The sequence below is a fragment of the Triticum dicoccoides genome, chromosome 7A (assembly GCF_002162155.2).
Source record: "Triticum dicoccoides isolate Atlit2015 ecotype Zavitan chromosome 7A, WEW_v2.0, whole genome shotgun sequence".
In the NCBI taxonomy this organism is placed as follows: domain Eukaryota; kingdom Viridiplantae; phylum Streptophyta; class Magnoliopsida; order Poales; family Poaceae; genus Triticum; species Triticum dicoccoides.
In genome coordinates this window covers 618,357,142-618,367,425 of record NC_041392.1, presented here as the reverse complement: position 1 = coordinate 618,367,425, position 10,284 = coordinate 618,357,142, and positions in this window count along the sequence as shown.

The window sequence follows — 10,284 nt, the reverse complement described above, 5'->3', positions numbered from 1 at the left end:
GGCCAATATGACGGTAGGGGGAGGTCGAGGGGTGGGTGGGGCAGTCGCGGTGGAGAAGTAGGAACCATTGCATGCGGAGGAAGAAGAACAATGCATGCACGATAGGCATTGGTGTTGGAAATATGCCCTAGAGGCAATAATAAAAGCATTATTATTATATTTCCTTGTTCATGATAATTGTCTTTATTCATGCTATAATTGTGTTATCCGGAAATCGTAATACATGTGTGAATAATAGACACCAACATGTCCCTAGTAAGCCTCTAGTTGACTAGTTCGTTGATCAACAGATAGTCATGGTTTCCTGACTATGGACATTGGATGTCATTGATAACGAGATCACATCATTAGAAAAATGATGTGATGGACAAGACCCAATCCTAAACATAGCAGGTATAGTTCGTTTGCTAGAGTTTTCCAATGTCAAGTATCTTTTCCTTAGACCATGAGATCGTGTAACTCCCGGATACCGTAGGAGTGCTTTGGGTTTGCCAAATGTCATAACGTAACTGGGTGACTATAAAGGTATACTACGGGTATCTCCGAAAGTGTCTGTTGGGATGACACAGATCAAGACTGGGATTTGTCACTCCGTATGACGGAGAGGTATCACTGGGCCCACTCGGTAATGCATCATCATAATGAGCTCAAAGTGACCAAGTGTCTGGTCACGGGATCATGCATTACGGTACGAGTAAAGTGACTTGCCGGTAACGAGATTGAACGAGGTATTGGGATACCGACGATCGGATCTCGGGCAAGTAACATACCGATTGACGAAGGGAATTGTATGCGGGGTTGCTTGAATCCTCGACATCGTGGTTCATCCGATGAGATCATCGAGGAGCATGTGGGAGCCAACATGGGTATCCAGATCCTGCTGTTGGTTATTGGCCGGAGAGTCGTCTCGGTCATGTCTACATGTCTCCCGAACCCGTAGGGTCTACACACTTAAGGTTCGGTGACGCTAGGGTTGTAGGGATATGTATATGCAGTAACCCGAATGTTGTTCGGAGTCCCGGATGAGATCCCGGACGTCACGAGGAGTTCCGGAATGGTCCGGAGGTAAAGAATTATATATAGGAAGTGCTATTTCGGGCATCGGGACAAGTTTCGGGGTCACCGGTATTGTACCGGGACCACCGGAAGGGTCCCGGGGGTCCACCGGGTGGGGCCACCTGCCCCGGGGGCCACATGGTCTGTAGGGGGTGCGCCTTGGCCTATATGGGCCAAGGGCACCAGCCCGAAGAGGCCCATGCGCCTAGGGTTCAAGGAAGGGAAGAGTCCCAAAGGGGGAAGGCACCTCCTAGGTGCCTTGGGGAGGAGGGATTCCTTCCTTGGCCGCACCCCCTAGGAGATTGGATCTCCTAGGGCCGGCGCCCCCCCCCCCTTGGACTCCCTATATATAGTGGGGAAAGGAGGGCCTCTCAGAACACGCCTTTGGTGCCTCCCTCTCCCTCTCCAACACATCCTCCTCCTTCATAGTGCTTAGCGAAACCCTGCCGGAGTACTGCAGCTCCATCACCACCACGCCGTCGTGCTGCTGCTGGAGCCATCTCCCTCAACCTCTCCTTCCCCCTTGCTGGATCAAGAAGAAGGAGACGTTACGCTGACCGTACGTGTGTTGAACGCGGAGGTGTCGTCCGTTCGGCGCTAGGATCTCCGGTGATTTGGATCACGTCGAGTACGACTTCCTCATCCCCGTTCTTTGAACGCTTCCGCGCGTGATCTACAAAGGTATGTAGATGCAATCTAATCACTCGTTGCTAGATGAACTCATAGATGGATCTTGGTGAAACCGTAGGAAAAATTTTGTTTTCTGCAACGTTCCCCAACAGTGGCATCATGAGCTAGGTCTATGCGTAGTTCTTTTTGCACAAGTAGAACACAATTTGTTGTGGGCGTAGATGTTGTCAACTTTATTGGCGCTACTAGTCTTATCTTGCTTCAGCGGTATTGTGGGATGAAGCGGCCCGGACCAACCTTACACGTACGCTTACGTGAGACCGGTTCCACCGACTAACATGCACAAGTTGCATAAGGTGGCCGGCGGGTGTCTGTCTCTCGCACTTTAGTTGGAGCGGATTCGATGAAAAGGGTCCTTATGAAGGGTAAATAGAAGTTGACAAATCACGTTGTGGTTTTCACGTAGGTAAGAAAACGTTCTTGCTAGAACCCTATTGCAGCCACGTAAAACTTGCAACAACAATTAGAGGACGTCTAACTTGTTTTTGCAGCAAGTGCTTTGTGATATGATATGGCCAAGGTTGTGATGAATGATGAATGATATATATGTGATGTATGAGATGTTCATGCCATTGTAATAGGAATCACGACTTGCATGTCGATGAGTATGACAACCGGCAGGAGCCATAGGAGTTGTCTTTATTTTTTGTATGACCTGCGTGCAATTGAGAAACGCCATGTAAATTACTTTACTTTATTGCTAAACGTGTTAGCTGTAGTAGTAGAAGTAATAGTTGGCGAGCAACTTCATGGAGACACGATGATGGAGATCATGGTGTCATGCCGGTGACAAGATGATCATGGAGCCCCAAGATGGAGATCAAAGGAGCTATGTGATATTGGCCATATCATGTCACTATTTTTATTTGATTGCATGTGATGTTTATCATGTTTTGCATCTTGTTTGCTTAGAACGACGGTAGTAAATAAGATGATCCCTCATAATAATTTCAAGAAAGTGTTCCCCCTAACTGTGCACCGTTGCGACAGTTCGTTGTTTCGAAGCACCACGTGATGATCGGGTGTGATAGATTCCAACGTTCACATACAACGGGTGTAAGACAGATTTACACGTGCAAACACTTAGGTTGACTTGACGAGCCTAGCATGTACAGACATGGCCTTGGAACACAGAAGACCGAAAGGTCGAGCATGAGTCGTATAGAAGATACGATCAACATGAAGATGTTCACCGATGTTGACTAGTCCGTCTCACGTGATGATCAGACAGGGCCTAGTTAACTCGGATCATGTTATACTTAGATTACAGGAGGGATGTCTATCTAAGTGGGAGTTCATTGAATAATTTGATTAGATGAACTTAATTATCATGAACTTAGTCTAAAATCTTTACAATATGTCTTGTAGATCAAATGGCCAACGTAGTCCTCAACTTCAACGCGTTCCTAGAGAAAACCAAGCTGAAAGACGATGGCAACAACTATACGGACTGGGTCCGGAACCTGAAGATCATCCTCATAGCTGCCAAGAAAGATTATGTCCTACAAGCACCGCTAGGTGACGCACCCGTCCCACAGAACCAAGACGTTATGAACGCTTGGCAGGCATGTGCTGATGATTACTCCCTCGTTCAGTGCGGCATGCTTTACAGCTTAGAACCGGGGCTCCAAAAACGTTTTGAAAGACACGGAGCATATGAGATGTTCGAAGAGCTGAAAATGGTTTTTCAAGCTCATGCCCGGGTCGAGAGATATGAAGTCTCCGACAAATTCTTCAGCTGTAAGATGGAGGAAAATAGTTCTGTCAGTGAGCACATACTCACTATGTCTGGGTTACATAACCGCTTGACTCAGCTAGGAGTTAATCTCCCGGATGACGCGGTCATTGACAGAATCCTCCAGTCGCTTCCACCGAGCTACAAGAGCTTTGTGATGAACTTCAATATGCAGGGGATGGAAAAGACCATTCTCGAATTATTTGCAATGCTGAAATCAGCAGAGGTAGAAGTCAAAAAGGAACATCAAGTGTTGATGGTGAATAAAACCACTAAGTTCAAGAAAGGCAAGGGTAAGAAGAACTTCAAGAAGGACGGCAAGGGAGTTGCCGCGCCCGGTAAGCAAGTTGCCGGGAAGAAGCCAAAGAATGGACCCAAGCCCGAGATTGAGTGCTTTTATTGCAAGGGAAGTGGTCACTGGAAGTAGAACTGCACCAAATACTTAGCAGACAAGAAGGCCGGCAAAACGAAAGGTATATGTGATATACATGTAATTGATGTATACCTTACCAATACTCGTAGTAGCTCCTGGGTATTTGATACCGGTGCAGTTGCTCACATTTGTAACTCAAAGCAGGAGCTGCGGAATAAGCGGAGACTGGCGAAGGACGAGGTGACGATGCCCGTCGGGAATGGTTCCAAGGTCGATGTGATCGCCGTCGGCATGCTGCCTCTTCATTTACCTACGGGATTAGTTTTAAACCTCAATAATTATTATTTAGTACCAGCTTTGAGCATGAACATTATATCAGGATCTCGTTTAATACGAGATGGCTACTCATTTAAATCCGAGAATAATGGTTGTTCTATTTATATGAGAGATATGTTTTATGGTCATGCTCCGATGGTGAATGATTTATTCTTAATGAATCTCGAGCGTAATGCTACACATATTCATAGTGTGAGTACCAAGAGATGTAAGATTGATAATGATAGTCCCACATACTTGTGGCACTGCCGCCTTGGTCACATAGGTGTCAAACGCATGAAGAAGCTCCATGCTGATGGACTTTTAGAGTCTCTTGATTACGAATCATTTGACACATGCGAACCATGCCTCATGGGTAAAATGACCAAGACTCCGTTCTCAGGAACAATGGAGCGAGCAACCAACTTATTGGAAATCATACATACTGATGTGTGCGGTCCAATGAGTGTTGAGGCTCGCGGTGGCTATCGTTATGTTCTCACCCTCACTGATGACTTGAGTAGATATGGGTATATCTACTTAATGAAACACAAGTCTGAGACATTTGAAAAGTTCAAAGAATTTCAGAGTGAGGTTGAGAATCAACGTGACAGGAAAATCAAGTTCCTGCGATCAGATCGTGGAGGAGAATACTTGAGTCACGAGTTTGGCACACACTTAAGAAAATGTGGAATAGTTTAACAACTCACGCCGCCTGGAACACCTCAGCGTAATGGTGTGTTCGAACATCGTAATCGCACTCTATTAGATATGGTGCGATCTATGATGTCTCTTACCGATTTACCGCTATTTTTTGGGGGCTATGCTTTAGAGACTACCGCATTCACTTTAAATAGGGCTCCGTCGAAATCCGTTGAGACGACACTGTATGAATTATGGTTTGGGAAGAAACCTAAGCTGTCATTTCTAAAAGTTTGGGGATGCGATGCTTATGTCAAGAAACTTCAACCTGAAAAGCTCGAACCCAAATCGGAAAAATGCGTCTTCATAGGATACCCTAAATAAACTATTGGGTATACCTTCTACCTCAGATCCGAAGGCAATATCTTTGTTGCCAAGAATGGGTCCTTTCTAGAGAAAGAGTTTCTCTTGAAAGAAGTAAGTGGGAGGAAAGTAGAACTTGATGAAGTATTACCTCTTGAACCGGAAAATGGCGCAACTCAAGAAAATGTTTCTGAGGTGCCTGCACCGACAAGAGAGAAAGTTAATGATGATGATCAAGATACTTCTGATCAAGCTCCTACTGAAATTCGAAGGTCCACAAGGACACGTTCCGCACCAGAGTGGTACGGCAACCCTGTCTTGGAAATCATGTTGTTAGACAACGATGAACCTTCAAACTACGAAGAAGCGATGGCGGGCCCGGATTCCGACAAATGGCTAGAAGCCATGAAATCCGAGATAGGATCCATGTATGAAAACGAAGTATGAACTTTGACTGAATTGCCCGTTGAGCGGCGAGCCATAGAAAATAAATGGATCTTTAAGAAGAAGACAAACACGGATGGTAATGTGACCATCTATAAAGCTCGGCTTGTCGCTAAGGGTTATCGACAAGTTCAAGGGGTTGACTACGATGAGACTTTCTCACCGGTAGCAAAGCTAAAGTCCGTCCGAATCATGTTAGCAATTGACGCATTCTATGATTATGAAATATGGCAAATGGACGTCAAAACGGCATTCCTTAATGGTTTCCTTAAAGGAAGAATTGTATATGATGCAGCCGGAAGGTTTTGTCGATCCTAAGAATGCTGACAAGGTGTGCAAGCTCCAACGCTCGATTTATGGGCTGATGCAAGCATCTCGGAGTTGGAACATTCGCTTTGATAAGATGATCAAAGCGTTTGGGTTTACGCAGACTTATGGAGGAGCCTGCGTTTATAAGAAAGTGAGTGGGAGCTCTGTAGCATTTCTCATATTATATGTAGATGACATACTTTTGATGGGAAATGATATAGAACTCTTGGACAGCATTAAGGCCTACTTGAATAAAAGTTTTTCAATGAAGGACCTTGGAGAAGCTGCTTATATATTAGGCATCAAGATCTACAGAGATAGATCAAGACGCCTCATAGGTCTTTCACAAAGCACATACCTTGATAAGATATTGAAGAAGTTCAATATGGATCAGTCTAACAAGGGGTTCTTGCCTGTGTTGCGAGGTGTGAAATTGAGCTCAGCTCAATGTCCGACCACGGCAGAAGATATAGAAGAGATGAGTGTCATCCCCTATGCCTCAGCCATAGGTTTTATTATGTATGCCATGCTGTGTACCAGACCTGATGTAAATCTTGCCGTAAGTTTGGTAGGAAGGTACCAAAGTAATCCCGGCAAGGAACACTGGACAGCAGTCAAGAATATCCTGAAGTACCTGAAAAGGACTAAGGAAATGTTTCTCGTCTATGGAGGTGACGAAGAGCTCGTCGTAAAGGGTTACGTCGATGCTAGCTTTGACACAGATCTGGATGACTCTAAGTCACAAACCGGATACGTGTACATTTTGAATAGTGGGGCAGTAAGCTGGTGCAGTTGCAAGCAGAGCGTCGTGACGGGATCTACATGTGAAGCGGAGTACATGGCAGCCTCGGAGGCAGCGCATGAAGCAATTTGGGTGAAGGAGTTCATCACCGACCTAGGAGTCATACCCAATGCGTCGGGGCCAATCAAATTCTTCTGTGACAATACTAGAGCTATTGCACTTGCCAAGGAGCCCAGGTTTCACAAGAAGACAAGGCACATCAAGCGTCGCTTCAACTCCATTCATGAAAATGTTCAAGATGGAGACATAGATATTTGTAAAGTACATACGGACCTAAATGTAGCAGATCCGTTGACTAAACCTCTCCGTAGAGCAAAACATGATCAACACCAGAATTCCATGGGTGTTCGATTCATCACAATGTAACTAGATTATTGACTCTAGTGCAAGTGGGAGACTGTTGGAAATATGCCCTAGAGGCAATAATAAAAGCATTATTATTATATTTCCTTGTTCATGATAATTGTCTTTATTCATGCTATAATTGTGTTATCCGAAAATCGTAATACATGTGTGAATAATAGATACCAACATGTCCCTAGTAAGCCTCTAGTTGACTAGCTCGTTGATCAACAAATAGTCATGGTTTCCTGACTATGGACATTGGATGTCATTGATAACGAGATCACATCATTAGGAGAATGATGTGATGGACAAGACCCAATCCTAAACATAGCATAAGATCGTATAGTTCGTTTGCTAGAGTTTTCCAATGTCAAGTATCTTTTCCTGAGACCATGAGATCGTGTAACTCCCGGATACCGTAGGAGTGCTTTGGGTTTGCCAAACGTCACAACGTAACTGCGTGACTATAAAGGTATACCACGGGTATCTCCGAAAGTGTCTGTTGGGTTGACACGGATCAAGACTGGGATTTGTCACTCCGTATGACGGAGTATCACTGGGCCCACTCGGTAATGCATCATCATAATGAGCTCAAAGTGACCAAGTGTCTGGTCACGGGATCATGCATTACGGTACGAGTAAAGTGACTTGCCGGTAACGAGATTGAACGAGGTATTGGGATACCGACGATCGGATCTCGGGCAAGTAACATACCGATTGACGAAGGGAATTGTATGCGGGGTTGCTTGAATCCTCGACATCGTGGTTCATCCGATGAGATCATCGAGGAGCATGTGGGAGCCAACATGGGTATCCAGATCCCGCTGTTGGTTATTGGCCGGAGAGTCATCTCGGTCATGTCTACATGTCTCCCGAACCCGTAGGGTCTACACACTTAAGGTTCGGTGACGCTAGGGTTGTAGGGATATGTATATGCAGTAACCCGAATGTTGCTCGGAGTCCCGGATGAGATCCCGGACGTCACGAGGAGTTCCGGAATGGTCCGGAGGTAAAGAATTATATATAGGAAGTGCTATTTCGGGCATCGGGACAAGTTTCGGGGTCACTGATATTGTACCGGGACCACCGGAAGGGTCCCGGGGGTCCACCGGGTGGGGTCACCTGCCCCGGGGGCCACATGGGCTGTAGGGGGTGCGCCTTGGCCTATATGGGCCAAGGGCACCAGCCCCAAGGGGCCCATGCGCCTAGGGTTCAAGGAAGGGAAGAGTCCCAAAGGGGGAAGGCACCTCCTAGGTGCCTTGGGGAGGAGGGATTCCTCCCTTGGCCGCACCCCCCTAGGAGATTGGATCTCCTAGGGCCGCCCCCCCCTTGGACTCCCTATATATAGTGGGGAAAGGAGGGCCTCTCAGAACACGCCTTTGGTGCCTTCCTCTCCCTCTTCAACACATCCTCCTCCTCCATAGTGCTTAGCGAAACCCTGCCGGAGTACTGCAGCTCCATCACCACCAGGCCGTCATGCTGCTGCTGGAGCCATCTCCCCAACCTCTCCTTCCCCCTTGCTGGATCAAGAAGGATACTACGCTGACCGTACGTGTGTTGAACGCGGAGGTGCCGTCCGTTCGGCGCTAGGATCTCCGGTGATTTGGATCACGTCGAGTACGACTTCCTCATCCCCGTTCTTTGAACGCTTCCGCGCGTGATCTATAAAGATATGTAGATGCAATCCAATCACTCGTTGCTAGATGAACTTATAGATGGATCTTGGTGAAACCGTAGGAAAATTTTTGTTTTCTGCAACGTTCCCCAACAATTGGGCGTTGATTGTATAGATGAGAGAAAAATTCCAGGTACTTGTTGAATAAGCGCTCTCATATTAGTGCGTGTCTTTTAGAAACACTTTCTACAACTCATACCATATAGGCTATTAGTTCCTAATCAATTTTAAAACAAGTGCAAGGGCGCTCTATCGATCCAACATAATTAAGGAAGACACGATGTTTTTTCCTTATGTGAGATGAACATATGGTCATTGAAAAACAAAGTTTTCTTCCCTTTCCCAACACCTCTACGAGGATAAGGGTGAGCCATTATTCCCCGTTGTCCACTGCCAGCATCGAGCCTGTGGGTTTTTCCCACCTTAGCCCACTTCTCTGCTAGTGTGAGGGTTTGGGAACCTAGGTGCCTAGATAGGTTAGGGTTTCATATCGTCGCCTTGTGGGTGATGGCAGCGACTCCCGCGTGGCGAATAAGGTTTCCCCAAGTCTTTCCGTCTTGAGGGTGTTATTAGCGGCGGTGGCCATGGTTGAATGGCATTGATTATATTTTTGCGGGATTGATGACATTGATTTCTATTAGCCTTTCTAGCCGGTGAGGTTAGGGTTTGTCAGCGTGGCAACAACAACAACTTTTATTTGCAGTTTGGTTCTTTGGCCTCATCTTCGTCGCATCGGTGCGGCTTACGGTGCCGACATGAGGCCCGTGAGAAATTATGGAGGTTTAACTCTTGGATCTATGACTCTTTCGACTGTGACCGCTTCTCCTATAGGGGAGCTGGTTTGATAAGACCGTGTGGCGATGATGACTTCGTGTCCACGGTAAGCAACAGTAATTGGCCCGTTAGTAAGGAAGAAGACGGCCGGCTTCCTAAGGATCTCGTTGTACCCTTTTTTTTCTATGATATCCTTTATTTTCTACACTTATTTTTCAAGATGTCTGTACAGATAATTTAGACATTGCTTTGTTTTAAAGTTGCTCACCACACTTGCAGACCTGATTGCTTTTCTGGAAGGAAAAATATGGCGATCAAGTAGAATTAGCTTGTAACTTTCACTGACCACGAAGTGAAGCAGCTTAAGAGGAAATCCCAGTCTAAGCTGAGAACGATCGCTGAGCTTATTTCTGTCGACACGAATTTTCTCGGCAATCGGGTACAGATATCATGCTCCTGTACCTTATTAATTTCCCCGTTGAGAGTTGTGACGCGCGTACGCGTTTCCTTCCGTGTGCATGATCACAAGAAAACGGCCATCTCAACTGCCCGCTAGCTCCCCCGTACTACTCCCTCCGTTCCAAAATAGATGACCCAACTTTGTGCTAAAGTTAGTACAAAGTTGAGTCATCTATTTTGGAACGGAGGGAGTACTATATTATGATTATTATGATTATTATACCGAACTAAACCAAATTAACTACTACTCTCTTGAATCTCTCAGAAGAAAAACAACATGATATCCTATCACGAGACATGAT